Here is a 19,647-nt window from a genome sequence, read left to right on the forward strand (position 1 = left end):
AAAAATCCATGTTTTCCATCAATAAATAGTAATAATTATGCATTTCATTGCATTATAAATGTTTACACCTATTTGTAGAACACGTGCTAAAATGGTGCTATCTCTTTAAGAATAGTGGCAGTTCGGCGAGAGTCTTTGGTTGAACGCACATAAACGAGAGTGGAGTTGAACGACATCTGTGCTTTGTGTTAATGTTGTCTTAAATTTGTAAACAGGTAATTCTGTTTTTGTTCACTCTACCTCACTTTGAAAAGTCTCAAAGATGTGTTCGTCCATAGACATTCAGTCTAATTTTCAGTTCAAGCACCACCCTCATTGTTTCATTGAATATCTTAGGCTCTTAGTATACTAGAAGCTGAATCTAGGTATCATTAGATAACTGAGATCCTCCCCATTCCGATGATATATAACATTGTGTCTCCAATAGTCGAATACGTATTTTTCTGATTATTAGTTTTGCATGCTTTTCCTTCTGAATGACATATTTTGTTCTGGACATCTAAGATATAACATTGGATTATTCAGCCAAGCAAGCTCACAGACAAGTAAACAATAGCTAATGTTTTAGAAAACTCCCTAAGGTAAAAGCAGATATAAATTGTTTGGCTACTTGGGCTTACAGCAGAAGTTATCAGAACATAAAAGAGAAGTTTGTATTTGATAACTGGCAGAAATCATATTTCACTTTGTGATTCTTTTTAAAAGACTATTAACTATTTGGTCACATTCCTGAGAATGAGAACTTTCATTTCCTACATGACTATTTAGGTGCTGTGTGAAGGACATTCATTTTTCATGCAAATATTTATACCCCCATTACCTCTAGGGGGCGCTAAATTTTAACATGAATATTTTGAGGCCTTATTTGTTTATTTTCAGTAACATAAATGTAGAAGTGATGTTATCTCTGAAAATTTCATACTCTAAGCTTTCAAATGATACCTCATATTCCTGACATCTTCATATGGAGATTTAAACATTTTAAGGGGAAACTTTTTTCGCAGTATATTAATATGATACAATAATAGACCGGTATGCAACATCATTTAAATGGTCCCGTATATCAGAGTTGCGACAGACATGTAGGAGCGCATTATGTTTAAAGTGCTTGCGTGTTTCATTCTCTCTTTCTCTCCTCAACAGTTCCTTGTAGCATTACATGGAACAAGTCAATCCAAACAGGTGGAGTGAAATGATCACGGTACCTAACTACTTTGTTACTACTCAATCACTGCTGAGTGAAATCTGAAAATGCACCAGCTAGTGACTTATCACTGACATTTGTTAGTCGCATAGTCTACAATTAGGTCAAATATGCAAGTCGGTTACTGACATTGTAGATGGTTACACATAGATTTAAAGATCGATCATGGGATTTATTCAGTGAAAATTTTATATTTTTACCTAGCCCACTTTGTCTTAGCCTGGCCAGCTGTCAAGTGCTCAAAACACCTCTTAAACCAGCAAAACAGACCAGCGTTACCAGCTGATATGTTTACGAGACCAGCTAACCACATTATTAGAGTGACACGAGTTTGTTACTAATGTCCAATAGTGTATGTCACACATATGACCTTTTTTGACCGGCAAAGAGCACATTTCATGGTACAGTAAGCTAGTAGTCAATTTAATAGTTGGCTTAAGAGTCACGGCATGCAAGTGCAGTGAGAGGCAGGTAAACCGTGAACCCACTGACCCACAAGTAGAACAGACTGACCGCTAGAATTAAATTACATTGTTGCAAGATTGACCTGCACTAATAATAATAATAATACATTTTATTTAAAGCGCCTTATCAGGACACCCAAGGACACTGTACAAAACAGATAAAAACCATTAAAACAGTAAACAATAAAATTGGCAAAACAACATTGAGGTGATATGGGTCAGGCGGAATATGATTGTCTAAACAAGTGAGTTTTGAGTTTGGATTTGAAAAGATTAAATGAGTTGATGGTACGAAGATCTGGAGGGAGGGAATTCCAAAGATGGGGAGCAGAGCGACTAAACGCCCTGTTCCCCATTGTGACAAGACGAGCAGGGGAACAGAAAGATGGCAGGTGTGAGATGACCGGAGTGAACAGTAGGGATGTTTAAATGGAGAAGATCTGAGATATATAGAGGAGCCATGTTATGAACTGCTTTGTAAGTAATGAGAAGTATTTTAAAGATGATCCTCTGTTTGACAGGAAGCCAGTGAAGTTGTTGCAAGACGGGAGTGATATGATGAAAAATAGGGGTCTGAGTAATCAGGCGTGCAGCAGAGTTCTGTAGGAGCTGCAGCTTCTGGAGCGACTTATTAGGGAGGCCAAACAGGAGTGAGTTGCAGTAATCTAACCGAGATGTGATAAGACTGTGAACCAGGATGGCGGTGGTTTTGGAGTAAGAGAGGGACGGAGGCGGAAATGTTACGCAGGTGGAAATAGGCTGACCGGGTGATGCTGTTAATGTGAGAGTGGAAGGATAAAGTGCTGTCAAGGACGACACCCAGACTCTTAACCTGAGGGGAGGGAAGGATAGTTGAGTTATCAATGGTAATGGAAACTTTATTAGCTTTAGAGAGAGTATGAGGTGTGCCCACCAGGAGGACTTCGGTTTTGAACTGTTCAGTTTGAGAAAGTTGGATGAAAACCAAGAGTGAATTTCTTGGAGACAGAGGGTAAGAGAGGTTGGCGGGAGTAAAGAAGATGGTTTAGTAGAGAGGTAGAGCTGGGTGTCGATCCACGTAGCAATGAAATTTAATGTTATGTTTACGGAGGATGTGACCAAGAGGGAGGATGTATATGATAAAGGAGAGGCCCCAATACAGAGCCTTGGGGCACTCCAGTGGAGACAGGGAAGGTAACGGATTTCTGGGTTTTAGTTGTATGAACTGTGTGCGATCAGAGATGTATGAAGTAAACCAGGCTATGGGAGTGTGGGTGATACCAATAGATGATAATCGACTGAGAAGGGTGGGATGAGAAATAGTATCAAAAGCTGCTGTGAGGTCCAGAAGAATGAGAATTGAAAGTAACCCAGAATCAGAAGCCATAAGAAGGTCATCTGAAATTTTGATGAGTCGCGGTTTCAGTGCTGTGAAGGGGACGGAAGCCAGATTGAAACTGCTCGTAGATGCTATTCGACATGAGGTGAGTATGAAGTTGAAAAGCAACTGTTTTTTCCAGGATTTTGGATATGAAGGGTAAATTAGATATGGGACGGAGATTGCTAAAATTAGTGGGGTCCAGACCAGGTTTTTTCAGAATGGGTGTGACCGAGGCAATTTTGAGTGAAGGGGGACTGAACCAGAGCTTAGGGAGGAGTGAATAATCTCAGTGATGAGAGGGGCAAGTGAAGAGCAGCAGGATTTAACCAGGCTGGTGGGAAGTGGGTCGAGCTGACATGTGGAGGGTTTAGATTTATGAATAATGTCCGAAATGGCTTGAACAGAGGGAAGGTCGAAACTTGAAAAAGTAGTAGTTGGGAATGGATAAGGGGTGTTAAAGTTGCCTCCAGAAGCAGCAGCTCCAGATGAGGTCAGGTCTTTATGGATGTCTGTAATTTTGGAAACAAAAAAGGACATAAGTTTATTGCAAAAGTCTTGAGATTGCATATGGTAAGGAAGAGAATCAGGAGATCACTACTGTACCATCCATCCAAACAGCAAACCTGCGATGAAATCATGGCAGAGCGGTTTAATTTAATGAGAAGGTATGGAGAATTTAGTCTTGTTTGCAAATTAAAAGGAGACATGGTGGGTGGAAGGATTAGCAGCTTATGAAAGTTAGTAAAATAAATGCACTTTGTGTCAATAAAATGAAGCCTACATTTATTGCAAAATTAAATAATTACAAATAATATATTGTTTATAATTATTTAAATAAAAAATAACATTCATTTAAATGCATTACATTATTGTGGCAGTGGTATGATGCTGTTTTAGTGCCATGGGGAAAAAATAATTAGAATAATGTTATAATATTTTGAGAATTATGCCAAAATGATGAGAATACATTTGAAGAATTATGAGCTAACATCAGCACCAAGTTATTATTGGGATCAGGACACTACCGCGGTTATACGGGAATTGAATTGATTCAGGAGAAAGAACCAGACAGACGTTTGCGCAGTAACACTCGGTGTGGCTGACGCTTGGGCTGGGTTTCCCTAAGCTCTAAGTTGAACATTAGTAGCACTTAAATTGTACTTACTACAAAATGTTTCCCAAAAGCATCGTTATCCAAGTAGCACATAAAAACGCTTGTAAATTAACTACAGCTATGAACTGCACTTAAATACATTAAGTGGAACTACACGTAGGCCTATTGTTTCTCGCATCGTTCACAGTTTATCAGATACAAAGAGACACTTTTAATACATTTTATTAATATATTTAAAAAAAACTGCATTGAATCGCATTGAAATCAATGGGAAGTCTCCGATTCACTCTCTCTCGCTTCCTCCTCCTCCTCATTTTCCTGCCTCCAGTGGATGATTCAAACAATCGTAGTCTGGTTATAGTGCAGTCACAAATGCAGACTGCATAATGGCAGTGATGCTACAAGTGCACAGTAGGGCTGGGTGATATGCAAGTAATATATTCATGTTCATATTATTATTAAAAAAATGCGATATCCGATTACATCGTCAACCCCCCACAGAGGGATCTGTGAATTATTAATTTAATGATTTTGCTTTAAAAATTACATTTATGTATCGAAACAAGACAAACTTTAACCAAATATATTTTTTAATTCAAGTACACTTCAAACGAAACGAAAAAGATATAACAATATTGAAGTGGTCAAAACATGGAATATAAGCACACTTTGCCATCACGCAACTATCCTATTACTAATACAAATTAAGATCTAAAGACATTTATAAATGTAAACATAATAATATTGATAATGATACTAATAATTAAAATATAAATAGATTTTAGGTGAACTTGTTTAGGTTGTATACACATGTACTGAACCTGCCGCTGCGTGTATTCCACCTGACACGCTCCCGCTGCACGCCTCTGAACAAACAGCGCATCAGAGACACGCATCGATGGCTTCTCTGTTGTCTGTTCTTCAAAATGTAATAGTGTGTTTCTTCAAGTGCGTGTCTTTGAGTCTGTAGTTCAGCCTACTGATGTCCATCATTTTAATCCTGTTCATTGTGCATCTGTTCAGGTTCCAGCCAAAAAAACTGTTATGATGTACATCAGATACATTCATGTTACATTAATCTCTATGAAGTTGAGAATTAATACATTTGAAACCCTGTCTTACTAAAGCCATTATTATTTCTGTAATTCAATTCTGTAATAGTTACTAAAATTCAGCACCTCAACAAGGTTACAAATAACCTGTACATATATTGTAGGCTATTGCCCAAAGTTTCAGCACCTTTGGACCGGACAGCTCCCATAATGAAGCATTTGCCTTTTACTTTACAACGAGCAATCTACGTGCTTGTTTAGGAGACAGACGTTACTCCATCTTAAAATAATGAGCGACATTTGTTAAGATGACCATAAACACTTAAGTTGAAACATTATTGGGAAACGCAGCCATTGTCATTCCTTTCTGCTCAAAGTCGCCTCCTTTCTATGTACTGTAATTTAGTCTCATTGTAGATGCACTTCATTCACATAAATTGCCTGGCACGGTTTAGATCGCGCTATTGCCGCAAATAAAAGTATGCAGTAAAATTACTTTAATTTAAAAGAGATGTTTGTGAACATCAGCAAATGATGGAGAAGAGTGTTTTAGCCTTTATCTAGATGCGATGTGTAGGCTAGTCAAGCACTTTTTTCGGCACGTTTAAGAGACGATTTAGGTGTCTGGATCACAGTGAAATGTACAGTCTTGGCAGGGTGTGAAATGCGGTGGTCTGCGGCATCCTCCACTTTTAGTGCTCAAAATCGGCCGATTATGGGCGCGTTAGTGCTATTGGCTGATCTGTATAATTCCTTTAGTGAATTGGCTGCTAAACCAGTGTAGAGCGTAAGTGCTAGTAAACAGCACATTTACCAGGTGCAATTAGTTCTTAGTGAGGTTTTTTTATGATCGTTGATGATCACCTTAACTTTTCCCAAACTAGCACGTAGATCGCTAGTTATAAAGTGGAATGTAAGTGCTTTGTTACGGGAGCTGTCCAGTCCAAAGGTGCATATATGTATAGTATAGAATAGAATAGGAAGACAGGGTTTTAAATTAATTGTCAACTTCATAGAAAACAATGAAAGTGACACAAAAATGCATGTAGCATGAATATACACAATCACAGTCTAAAGTTTTGTTTCTTTTGCTGGGACCTGAACAGATGCACAAAGAACAGGATTATAGGCTACTGATCTATAGACCTATCTATGTATTAACAGATCATCTAACCATACAGTTCTAGGCATTGTGCACTTGTTGCCTTACTGTCATTATGCAGCATGCAACTGGAAAATCTGTTCAATTAGAATCTTTATGTTTCTGGTTACAGTTATGCTTATCAAAGAAGGCCAATAAATTATTATGTGTAATGTAAATTTAGATCTATCTTTATATCTAATTAAGACCTATTACGTGGCATACACAGACTGCAGAAACTTCCCATTGATTTCAATGTGATTCAATGCGATTTTTTTTCAACACTTTTTTTTATCCTCTGAAACAGTGTACAATGGCTTTTCAATTATCAAAATATATTAATAAAATTGATTAAATGTCCCTTTGTAGTGTCCTGATCAATAATAACTTTGTGCTGATGTGCCAAAGATGACAAAGGATTTATTGTTGCTAAATCCTAAACTAAGGTATGCTTTAACTAGATCATCCACATCCATTTCTTGGCTGGGAATTACCCAGCTAATGGTGCGATGATGTACAGCTGCTAGTCTTCCCGCTAGAACTACGTTGCGCTTACATTTCTCATCAGTAAAGTTTTTCCTCTTCATTAGTTCTCTATTAGTGTTGGACTTCCTTTTTCCCTTTGTCCTTCAACAAGTTCAATTACTGTTTAATACTTTAATAAATAATGCATAGATTTGCCATAGCAGTAGTATCAACTTTGTATAAAACTATTCGATTAAAAGTAATTAATCCTGGATTTAATGTATTAAACAAGGATTTTTGCAATGTGTATGCAATTATCCAAAGAATTTATGAGGTCTTATCCATAGTCTTACTGTACTTACTGTCTAAGAAGTCCCTTGCAGGAGTTTGAAAGAAGATATTTTAGAAGACTGACCTTTTGCAGAAGTAGAGGATTGAGTGCTTTGATTGTTGAGTGTCTACATCATGAATGACAAGAGAAGAAAAACAAATTGTTACCTCACCTTAAGAGTGTATCGAAAAAGTTGAAAGATAAAAAAGACACACCTTCAATTAAAGCAACCCACTTGCTACTAGTGAGAAACCGTGTTACTAAACTTAAGGTAATTGGCCCTTAAGTCTCCTGCTCTCTCTTTTTCTTCCACGTTAATAGAGCTACGGAACATGGCCTGTCAAACCGTGCAGAGTTCCTTTCACACTGTGAAAACAAAAGAGCCATTTACAATCCGACTGCAATTGTTTGTGGCCTATTTTAGATGTTTCAAGAGCTGATTTCGAGTTGACATATGTGCAAAGACACAGGAAGCAATGAAAACCAGATATTTATGTGCAACTTAAAAAGATGGTCATGATAGGTAATTACTGTATTACTTTAATAGAAAGAGCTTGCTGGCAGGCATGCATTGTGCATGGAGATTGTAAACAACCTGTCAAAGTGTCTGTGAGGAAAGACCTTGGTGGCCCATGCCTCCAGAATTTAGACTTCATTAATTGAAATCTGGAGCTTGTTGTTTCACATACTGAGATGGACACCTGCTGCAGCGATGAAACTTAGGAAGGCTCATTAGTTTGCTTTACTGCAAGTACCTTCAGAGGGTACACACTTGGTGCTTTAAATATCTTAACTAATGAAATACTTCAGTGTGTACAATTAGTATGTGCCGCACATATAATGAAACAATTTTTCCTTGGGGATGCAACTCTGCAAGTTTTAGCACTGTTTTGTTTTAAAAACGGCTAATAGAACAAATAATAAAGGAATCTTTCAAGACCCCAAGAAACTAATTTAGAGTTTTTGGCTTTTTTAGTCAAAGCATGTTTGCTTTGAGGCCATCCAATTATGCAAGTGAATTTTGTCTGTTTATTTTGTCTGTTTCTATCTATCTTCCATAATTTGTTCTTTCAATCTTTTGTTCTATTGTATATTCTATCTATCTCTCTGTCCATCTGTCCATCCATCCATCCATCCGTCCGTCTGTCTGTCTGTCTGTCTATCGATCTATCTGTCTGTCTGTCTTTTCCATTGTTTGTTCTATCCGTCTAACTATCGTTAGTTCCATTGTTTGATCTGTCTGTCTGTCGTCTGTTCCATCGATCGATCTATCTATCTATCTATCTATCTATCTATCTATCTATCTATCTATCTATCTATCTATCTATCTATCTATCTATCTATCTATCTTGTTCTGTTGTCTATCTATCTATCTATCTATCTATCTATCTATCTATCTATCTATCTATCTATCTATCTATCTATCTATCTATCTATCTATCTATCTATCCATCTGTCTTGTTCTGTTGTCTATCTATCTGTCTGTCTGTCTGTCTGTCTAACTGCCTGCCTATCTATCTCTCTATCTGTCTGTCTGTCTATCTATCAATATATATGTCTATCTATCTATCTATCTATCTATCTATCTATCTATCTATCTATCTATCTATCTATCTATCTATCTATCTATCTATCTATCTATCTATCTATCTATCTATCTATCTATCTATCTATCTATCTATCTATCTATCTGTCTTGTTCTGTTATCTATCTATCTATCTATCTATCTATCTATCTATCTATCTATCTATCTATCTATCTATCTATCTGTCTATCTGTCCCTCTGTCTTGTTCTGTTATCTATCTATCTATCTGTCTGTCTGTCCGTCCGTCCGTCTGTCTAACTGCCTGCCTATCAATATATCTGCCTGTCTGTCTGTCCTATCTATCTATATGTCTGTCTGTCTGTCTGTCTGTCTTTTTTTCCATTGTTTGTTTTGTCTGTCTATATATCTATCGTTTTTTCCATTGTTTGTTTTGTCTGTCTATCTATCTATCGTTTGTTCTATTTGTCTATCTATCATTCATTCCATAGTTTCTAGCTAGCTAGATTTGAATATGTCTATCTATCTGTCTGTCAATCAATCAATAAAAGGCGTGAGACCTTCAATATGTCCTGCCCAAACTTCCTGTTTGAATAGTATCAACAAAGGGCAGAAAATTACACCTGTCAAGCCATTGTTTTAGGTTTTAGGTTAACTTTGATCATTCATTTTTCAATGTTTTCCAGGGGAGGAGAACACACCAGGTTGGTTCTCTGCAGAGGATGAAGGAAAAACAAGAGCTCCATTTTGGTGTCCACTCCTGGCCTGTTGCATGCCTGTCTTCACCTCAAAAACCCATGATTTGAAGGTCAGCAACTTTAACTATAAAGTTTACATTTACTGCGTTGATGTCCGAATCCAGAGACTATCCAGAGACTATCACCCACAAAACAAAGACTAATTAGAAACATGTTTCACTTCTCTTGAGCAGAAAGGGTGTTTATTTCCTTTCTTGAAGACAAGCACTCAACTATACACCATACAATAATTTCTTAGCTAAGTCCCACAGAAGCAACCTCCACAGACAGAGACTGACCAGAGGATGATCTTATGGTAACATTGCCAGAATTGTGGAGTTACAAGGTGACATGGAACCTGTCCAGTCACACTAGTCAGAGAGAGTGCTTGTGGATCAATAGCAGCTGTTAAGAGCTGCAAGCTCCTCGTAGATCATATGGGGAACTTGGTAAGAGACAGACTAAAAGGGCTTCAGAGTCAGTCAAACAGGAATGAAATCAATTTTACTGTCTGGAAGATGATATTTCAGGCTAGATTTTCAGTCCTAACAAAGTTAAGTTAGTTGCCCCTGAATGCAGGGTTTAGGTGCCAAATTACCACAGTCACCATGAGAGGATGTTATAAAGTGATCATTCAATTACCGTAATTACTGTGGGACATCCGAGTGTAAATCAATCAGGCCACATTAAATTAAGCTTCCTTCTTGCAACCCAATCGATGGGAAGTTTAGGCTGTTGGAGAAATGGTGTTTCTTTGTTCAAGATCTTGGATCTCTGATGAAGAGATCAGCGGTATACTTTTTCCATATCATTGCTTTCCACAGCTGCTTAGAACAGTGCCATGAGTTTCTATCCTTGCGTTAGGGCTACTCTTGGGCTTCTCAAACTCAGACTAAGGTGTTCACTTGAATTTGCTTTGTGAAAACCTGGTCCAGTCATATTCAATGAGAATTGTTTGCTGGGTTTGGATTAGGGATGGGAACTGTAAGAAATTGAATGACAACACTGACCATATGGTTCCAGTATTTTATTTTTTAAAATGGAACCAGTTTTGAACAAGAACCATTTCTCAGTTCCCAACCTTAATTTATTGGTACTTTAAAAATGGAATGAAACATTTGGACACAATCCCGCTACATAGCATGCAATTTGTCAACAATAAATCATGTCTAAAAAGGTTTGGTCCTTGGCGTTTTAAAGGTGTCTGCTCTGATTATGAATGGGCAGTTTTGTCTTCAGCGTGTGTGTGTGTGTCTGTATTGAAAATAAGTGTGGATTAAAGAGTGCTAGATGGAGGTTCTTGCAAAAAAGGAGATAGGTGTCCAGTGAGGGACATAAGGTCCTTGCAAAGAAGCCTTCTTCCATACTGTCAGTATCTATCAAGCCTTGCTCCTTAACTGTACTTACCACTGGGCAGCATGCATTTGCCAATGCAGAGGCCTCCAAACATGTTACTCTTAGGTTTTGGCAGCTGATGTGTTTGGCAGAACATCCATTGGTGCAGGGATTGGAAAGTCCTGAGATGGTTGGAAAAGGAGGGGTACTTGAAGACCAAGATCAAACGAGAAAAGCCTCTGGGGACTCACTCATCTCCAGTAACAAAATGGAAGTTCTGTAGCATCACACCATGAACAACTGATCTGTACGCACACAGTTCTGCCATTTTTGTAAAAGTCTGGTGGGTGAACTTGGTAGCCAGGGGAGATAACTGTTATCAGGACTTTCACTTCTGAAGTGGATCAGTGGGGTCTCTCTGTCCCACCCCCATCCAGTCTACCCGGCAATATCTGACCCACTTCTAAACCTTGTGAAAGTATAATAATACACCAGAAACAGGCATGCAATGTTCCTGAAATGCAATACTAAGTGGACTGCTGTTTATATGTGTGGTTATAAACATCTAAATTTGTATGCATCCATCAAATTAATTTATAAGTCTGTAGAAGATAAGTTTCACCTTTCAACTTTTTTTTTTTTTTTGGCTGCTAGACAGTTCTTGCAAAGAACCATGAAGTTCTGCTTTATTTGTATTTTTATTCATATAGACAGTAGAAAGATGATAGAAAATGAAGGGTAGAAAAGGGGAGTGGGATAGGCAAATGACACCCACATGGGCACCATAGGAGCATGCACACTAGAGCTTGGCTTGACCACTTTTCCCACCCTATCTGCTCAGAGGACCACTCACATGGAGACTACAGTAGCTTGACTATCCCTTAACATGCTAAAAACCTTCACCATAAACCGACTTTAACTGTATCTCAGATCTATAAAGATGTCCCATAGGAAGAGAAAGAAACACGATCTGTTTCCTTATGAAGCATTAGGATGGAGAGAAGATGACTCCCTTTTAAGAGTGTTTTTTATACCTGGGTACTTTGAAGTGTGGGAAGACAAGCTATAAAAAGTTTCTTTGGGGGTATCAGGTTTGTTTTGTTTGTTTCCCTAGCTTATTGCTGTAGATATGTGCACTGTATAACTTAGTTTGGAGATTTTCTAAGTTTCAATGCTGTTATTGTGAATTAATGATTAATGGTTGTGTTTTGTCGAAAACCAATCGATTCTTTAAAGTCTTTAAACAGCTACTTCAGGGCTTCAACTCCATGGCTTTATTGATTACAGATTTTTCCACGGATTACACTGAACGTGTTGTGCTTGTGAAGCCATGTTCATTTGTTAACAGTTGCTATGGGTTGCATTAATATAATTTTGTATTATTTGTGGCCAAATTTCTTTTTTGGAACACATTGTCATTGAAAATATGAATTTTTCAATTAATCCAGATATTAATTCTTAAACCCCCAAGATCTATCTTTTACTCTATGAACAACCCTCTACAATGCTGGTAAATCACTCGAATATGCAACCACATTTCATACCATGCAACTTAAAATGCCTGTGATTTGCCACTAGCTGGAAAATTTTCTGATTTCGGCAGTGATTTAGTTGTATTGGCGAAGAAGCACAGAGATCCTTTCACTGCGTGTTAAAATAGTTTTGACTCATTCCTTGTATTGTGTGTAAAGACAAGATCCATGCAATCCAATTGTCATTGTCTCTTTTAATACCCTTTAATACCTCTTTTAAGATAGTACAGTTTTAGCAATTGTTCCACAGATCAATGTAAATACTGGTAAATATTATAAATTATGCATGTAAACATTAAACATGTAACAAAAAAACAAACAAAAACAAAATATATATATATATATATATATATATATATATATATATATATATATATATATATATATATATATATATATATCAGGTCTGTCAATTGATTAACATTTTTGTGACAGGGCTGGGCCGGGTCGTGATTCCGCACACCCGGCCCGACAGGAAGCTGCAGTGCGAGTGAGAGAGAGATTTACGGACATCTGTCTGACACCGTGTGTTTGTTTGTGTCTTTTGGTTCAGTTCTATATTAAATATTATTTATATTGTCAAGCCGGTTCTCGTCTCCTCCTTTCCGGATTTCGGCACCAGTGATTTTGACTGAAATTTAAGTTTTGAGGAGACGATCATCCTTCTCTGAGGTTTGATTAGCCTGATTAGGGGCCGGGTGTGCGGAATCACGACCCGGCCCCGCCCTCCGCCCTGTCACAATTTTTTATTAAATTAAATACACGTGTACATTTAATTAATTAATTAATTTTGCACAATCGCATATATAATTATTTGCTGAGAAAGTCCCATAAATAACAAAATATATATATATAATTACAAACCTTGAGTACACACATACATGTATGTATATATATATATGTATGTGTGTGTGTGTGTGTGTATATATATATATATATATATATATGTATGTGTGTGTGTATATATATATATATATATATATATATATATATATATATATGTATATATATGTGTGTGTATATATATATATATACTGTATACTGTATATATTAAGCAATATCACACGAGCAAGTGTGTGATATGGCCCTACATCAGCACTGCTGTGATTCGGCCACTGGCTGAGTGCTGTAGGTAATCACAACAGTGCTGATATAGGGCCATATAGCATGATTGCGAGTGTGATATTGCTTATATATAACAATTCAATGAATAACAAGCAAATGTAAATATTTAGGTGCTTTCTTACATGACATATTTTATCCCATACAGGATGCCTAACGTCCCTTATAGAAGGCTTTGTATCCTGTTTTAAAGCAAAAAAATGGTCTGACAACGAGTCTCCACTCCCAGCCATAACTGAAGCACTCTGAATGCTCAAGCATCCCATATTTGTGTGAAATTTTCAACCTTATCACGGTGTGGTGGCTCGCACCATGGGTGAGTAAAGCCAAATGTCTGTATAATTTTAAAATATGTTGCTGCCTTGTAAAATACTTGACATAATGAGTGTGTTCCATTTAGAAGTGATCCCTATTCCCCTCATAGACTTCACCTTCTAATGTCAGAGGGCAGAAAGATGTAATAAACGATCATTCTAAACTCACTTTTAAGTCATTTTTGATTGATTATTCTCTTGTAACAATCCTAAAGTGTGCCCATCATTATAGTTTCAACTTCAAAGTGCACTGTGAAGGCATCATTTATGCTGTAACGAATGGATGCTGAGATGAGACGGGAGATGTAGGATCTATGTGCAGGCTTTAATAAAAATAATGACAGTCAAACAACAAACGGAGGGACGAGTCGAGATAATTTTTTGTGGTAATCAACATTATACCACAAATGCTGTCAATTGAGCTTAACTTTGAGTAAATTTAAAAATCAGTTTCCCAACTCTAAATCAATGCTTTACTGTTGAGTGGGCATTTCAACAATGGTTATTGTACTTTTCTGTGCAATACAAAAATTATATTGCTATTATGATTATTATTCATTTTTGTCCATATTTTTATATTATAGCTGTAGTTTTATATTTGGTGCTAGCAAATCATGTCCCACCATCTGTAGACATTAGTGGCATGGGTGCTACCCCTCTCAAATGTTCTGTACGTACTAGTCTGCTAGTGTACTGTTGCTCGATAGCGAGCCCTATGTAGTCTGCTAAGATGATGACATTTCTTGTGATAGTAAATGTGTGGATGGAGTCTATTTACAGCACTGTATGAAGACTGACTGATATATGACGCCAGTGACTTGAAGCTGTTACAACAGGAAGCGTTAAAAAAAAGAGAAAACTTACATCTCATGCTGATGCAGCTGATGCGTGAGACCGAGACAGACAGCACATGAAATATAGATCTGAAAATGTCTTGGAGAAAGGTGCCCTTCTCCTTACATGGCAGCTCTGTTTTGATTCGAGTTTTATATCCTTTGTGTTTTTGTCAGTGTTGATATTTTTCTCAACGTGAAATCACGCCTTCTGCAATCTTCTCTGTGCTTATACGTGGATTGGACCCCCCACCCGTGTACTGCATTTCATCCTCTTTGTCTGTGACGTACAGATGCCACAGCATGGATTAAAGCCATTTTCTTCCATGCATCTCTGCTGGACTGTTGTGACTCTTTCTCTTCTCTGCAGCAATATATCCCTTAAACAAATACAAACACTTATACAGAATACGCCTGTATTTGAAAAGCCCCACCTGATCTGTGGCTAAATCTTTACAGCTTCATTTAGGCTTTGCTTTATTAATTGCTGATAGCTTAACCTCTTATACTCTGCCCCTTCATCACCAAGGATCAGTGTAATTAATTAAGAGCCCTTTTGTTTAGTCTTTTATCATAGCCAACCTTATTTCACTTGGCTGTAATCCGTCACTTATTTATCCATGGAGTTCAAGCGGGGCAAAGGCCCTCAACACATTCTGATTATGCTGGACAGAAAGTGTAAATCTGATTTCATTCTCTCTGTCACGATCACAAAGGACCTGTCACCAGTGTTAATATAAGCTTGGCCTCTCGGTCAGGGCTGCAAATCGCTTAGATCAGCGGAAGCTCCCGGCATACGGTTGGAGCTTGTCATTGTCCATTGCGCTTTAGTGACAGCACACAAGTGAAAAATATCAAAATCTCCTGTTCTGAGGACTCTGTCTTGAGTTGAACATTGCAGCTATCAAAATCTCATGTGAGAGGAGAGTTCACCAAGTGTATATTGCACCTGCTGAAAGCGCTGTTTATTTGCACTGGCTTTGTTTGTCCAATTCGCGAAATAATTTATGCAAACCCGGTAATGGTGGAAACACACCAAAATTTGTGCCTTCGGCGATTTGCATTGTTAAGCAGTTTCTCAACGTCAACATTTTCTAAATTATTCAGTGATTGATGGCATTTTCGAAATGCTCAGTGTGCCAAAACACATTAGTGAAGGACGTGACAGTGGCCTCAACAGTTAAAGTTAGGGGTGTAACAGTTTATCGTGGCACGATGCATCGCGGTTAAAAAGTGTGAGGATGCGCATCGTGGAGACGTTTAAAAAAAATATAAGTATCCATACGTCTGTTTTATCCAATACACACAACGTGCAACCACCTGTTGCTAAAACTGAAAGTGAGACCAGTCCAACAGTGGGAGAGAGACGAACCTTTTTAGTACGAGTGATCGAATGCCCGTTTGAAGCGTGAGAGTGAGCTGCTCTGACAGCGCGAGAAAGAAATTACGTTTACAGAGGTTTAATGAGAGTGCCATATTAATCTACTATATATAATGATGAATATTATGTATAATAATGCTATGGTAGAATATTATCCTAATGTTAAATGTCATTTCTAATTTGATTTCATCAGTAAAGTATTATTGTTCAACTGGATAAGCATGCACTTCCATTTAAATATGTATTTTGAAAATAATATTTTTATGTAATCAGAGACAATAATACTTAAAAAAAAAGTACGATTTTAATATCTGGGCTGTTTTTAGTCCTGGTACATCTCTTATGGATCATGTAGCACTTTTAAGAACAGTATTTTTAGCTACATTTTTATGTAAACAAACTGTTTTGCATGTGTCTATAAAGTAATAACACTAAAAAAAAAAAAAAGAAAAAAAAAAGATTGCGATCTTAACTTGAACTTAACTTGAGTCTTGATTCAGGCTTAGTTTAAAGAATTGTGAAATGAAACGAACCTTGAGTTCAGTTTCGTGAACCGAATCATGAGATGAGTGAACTGTTACACCCCTAGTAGTGAGTACATATTTTTGTTTTAAATGGCATTTAACTACACCAAGTTACTGGGAGCGCTTTCTTTGTTCTTAAACATTTAGAGCTGTCACAGAGACTGGTGAGATATCTCAGGACACTTATTTCATTAATATCTTTCATGAAGTAGGAAAAAGTTTTGCATACATTTCCATGAAAAAAATTCACTTACAGCATCTTTAATATTCGTTAATATGAATAAATGCGTTAGATATACTTTTTATATGAACTAACAATGAAAACATATATATATATATATATACCCCATATTTTAATATATATATATATATACCCCATATTTTAATATATATATATATATATATATATATATATATTTACCCCATATTTTAGTATATATATATATATATATATATATATATATATACACCCCATATTTTAGTATATATATATATATATATATATATATACCCCATATTTTAGTATATATATATATATATATATATATATATATATATATATATATATATATATATATATCCCATATTTTAGTATATATATATATATATATATATATATATATATATATATACCCCATATTTTAGTATATATATATATATATATATATATATATATATATATATATATATATATACCCCATATTTTAGTATATATATATATATATATATATATATATATATATATATATACCCCATATTTTAATATATATATATATATATATATATATATATATATATATATATATATATATATATATATATATATATATACCCCATATTTTAATATATATATATATATATATATACCCCATATTTTAGTATATATATTAAATGTACCCCATATTTTTCATATATTTCAAATATTTTTCAATATGGTAACACTTTATAATATAGTTCTATTCTAACATCAATTAATGCATTAGTTAACACAAACTAACAATAAACAATACTTTTTCACATAATTTATGAATCTTTATTAATGTTAATTTATCTTAAGTACTTTAATTCATTATTTGTTCTTGTTAGTTCATATAACATTTACTGCTGTTAACATATACAACTTTTAATGTAAACATGTATTAGTTTATGTAGAAATTAATATTAACCACAAATAATGAATGTATTTTCCACCGTTAGTTCATGCTATTACATTTACAGTTCTAATGTTTATGTCAACAACCTTATTATAAAGTGCTATGAATGTTTCCCTTACTACCTTGAGAGTGTCGTCATCTAGAATCGAAGGCATGATATCCTTATTAAGTTATTATTATCACGGTACCCTTGCCGTAAGCTCCTAGACTGTCTAGTTATACTTTTCTTTGAGCCTCTCAGAGTTTTTCAGTGTACCACAGTAGGCAGCCAACAGCTCACTAGCACAATGACATATTTGTTTTGGGCATGCCTCAGGGTTGTGACCAGGATTTACCACATTAAACTATGTGAATAGCCCACAGCAGCAAGGCTAACCTAGCATCAACGTGGAGATCTTGTTTTATGAGAGGCCAATTCGGTAATACGCCCGGATGCCTTTCTGACTTTGTGCTCGCCCATTTGTTCCCCCATCACTCACGAGAGCCATATTAGATTGTAATGATATCTCATGTGAACTATAACCTGACTGTGATATCAGAAGGCCATGGTGTAAATAGAGGACTGAGGTCTTATGAGGAGCTTAAGAAAAGCAGTGTGGAAAGTGCCATCAAAAATGCCTTTTATTCAGAGCCTTGGTAAATACCTTCAAAATGGTCTCCCATATATGATGACTATTCCACTAGAAAAGGCTCCTTTCATCTTGTTAATTCTCTGTTGAAGAATACCAGGAATCTATACTAGCAGTCCTCCATTTGTCAGATTTCCTGTTTTGCAGCAAGCACCATCAAGGTGAGGTTTATTCAGCAGTAGAGGGCAGTGTGGCTCTGTTTGTCGTGTGTTGCTGCCATTGCAGCAGAGACTCAGAGCGAGGTCATCTGCAAAGGGGCTGATCTGTAGCTTTGACAGTTACGTGATAATTATTGGAAATCATCAGTGCTCCAGCAGAGCCTTTAAACCAAGCAGTCACTGTCTTGTCCTCCACCCACTTTCCCCGCTCCCTATGTTTTTATCGAGAGAATCAAGGGCAGGGACTAAAATAAGCAAGAGGAGCAAAGCTTAGTGCAAACAAAATGTGCTAATTTAAACGTCAACGCTTCCTTTGATGTACTTTCAGAGGAGAATAGGAACAATATGAGAGTAATAGTTTAGTGGAGAAAAAGGGCTCCAGATTGCGAGTAAAATGGTCACAATTGCGACAGAAATAAATCATTCCGACAATAATTTAAATCTAGAAATCATTGGCGACAGCCGGGAACACTTTGTGTGCGTTCATATGCGGTTTTGTCAGGTATCGTATCATCTTGTGAGTTATTGAGGTACATATTTTGAACCTGCGCAACCGCATTTACGACGCTTCGCTCGCTGTATGTAACAACAAACGCAGTGCAAGCCATAAAGTCTGTTTTGTCTCAAACAAAGCGGTCGACTAATTGACTAGTTGTCTTACAACTCGCTAATCGATTAGTGGGGTCGACAACTAACATTAATATTTTTAGTGGTGTTGGTTTTAATGGGAGATGCACCTTCTTAGAGAGCATTTTTGCATGATGATCTCTTGCTGTGCTTAATGATAAACAGTCAACACAGTAAAACTCTCTTCAAGACGTTTCATTCCTTTAATGCTTCAGGTTTAGTCTTTTTATGTGCTGATGATGCAGCCATCAAAGTGGCGAATCAACAATACATTTCAAGATGTTAAATGTTCAAGATGTTGGACGTTAAATCCTCTGCTGTATGTAATATTACCGTATTTGTGAGGTGTTGTGGAGAGATGAAAGTTTTTTAGCTGATTCTTTCTGACACTGCTCAAATAAATAGTTGCAGTAAAAAGGTTTAAACTGCTTGATGTGTACCTGCAATATTATCTTGCAGCTCTGCGCTTTTGAATGTGTAGCTACAGGGTTCCCAAGCGTCCAGGAAAACCTGGAATTTTGCAATGCAGTTTTCCAGTAATGGAAAAGTCATGGAAAATCGAAAAATAATGATATTTATTGGACAATGTCAATGGCTAACTGTCATAAACGAATCCCTGTTTCTCT

The 19,647-nt window shown here is 36.5% G+C and overlaps 1 pseudogene; it reads left to right on the forward strand.

The window, feature by feature from the left end:
• The window catches only part of LOC127625754 (rho guanine nucleotide exchange factor 10-like protein), a 150,398-nt pseudogene that overhangs the window by 73,637 nt on the left and 57,114 nt on the right, over positions 1 to 19,647 (forward strand).

Source organism: Xyrauchen texanus, chromosome 32, assembly GCF_025860055.1.
Source record: "Xyrauchen texanus isolate HMW12.3.18 chromosome 32, RBS_HiC_50CHRs, whole genome shotgun sequence".
Lineage (NCBI taxonomy): Eukaryota > Metazoa > Chordata > Actinopteri > Cypriniformes > Catostomidae > Xyrauchen > Xyrauchen texanus.